The sequence below is a fragment of the Pichia membranifaciens genome (genome assembly GCF_001661235.1).
Source record: "Pichia membranifaciens NRRL Y-2026 unplaced genomic scaffold PICMEscaffold_5, whole genome shotgun sequence".
Classification (NCBI taxonomy): Eukaryota; Fungi; Ascomycota; class Pichiomycetes; order Pichiales; family Pichiaceae; genus Pichia; species Pichia membranifaciens.
This window is the reverse complement of record NW_017566986.1, coordinates 378,541-378,869: the sequence shown is the minus strand read 5'-3', so window position 1 is coordinate 378,869 and position 329 is coordinate 378,541. Positions and strand designations below refer to the sequence as shown.

Sequence of the window (329 nt, the reverse complement as noted above, 5' to 3'; positions counted from 1 at the left end):
TCTGGTGCTTCATCTGGTGCTTCCTCGAACACATCTGGTGCTTCATCTGGTGCATCATCTGAAACTAGTGCATCATCTGGTAGTCCATCCAACACTTCTGGTGCTTCCTCAAACACTTCTGGTGCCTCATCTGGTACTCCATCTAACACCTCTGGTGCCTCATCTGGTACTCCATCTAACACCTCTGGTGCCTCATCTGGTACTCCATCTAACACCTCTGGTGCATCATCTGGTACTCCATCTAACACTTCTGGTGCCTCATCTGGTACTCCATCTAACACCTCTGGTGCATCATCTGGTGCATCATCTGAAACTAGTGCATCATCTGG

General features: G+C 48.9%; 1 protein-coding gene across 1 annotated transcript in view; it reads left to right on the top strand.

Moving 5' to 3' along the window:
• Positions 1–329, top strand: part of PICMEDRAFT_160624 (hypothetical protein) — a 3,570-nt gene that overhangs the window by 2,943 nt on the left and 298 nt on the right. The window lies entirely within an intron of this gene.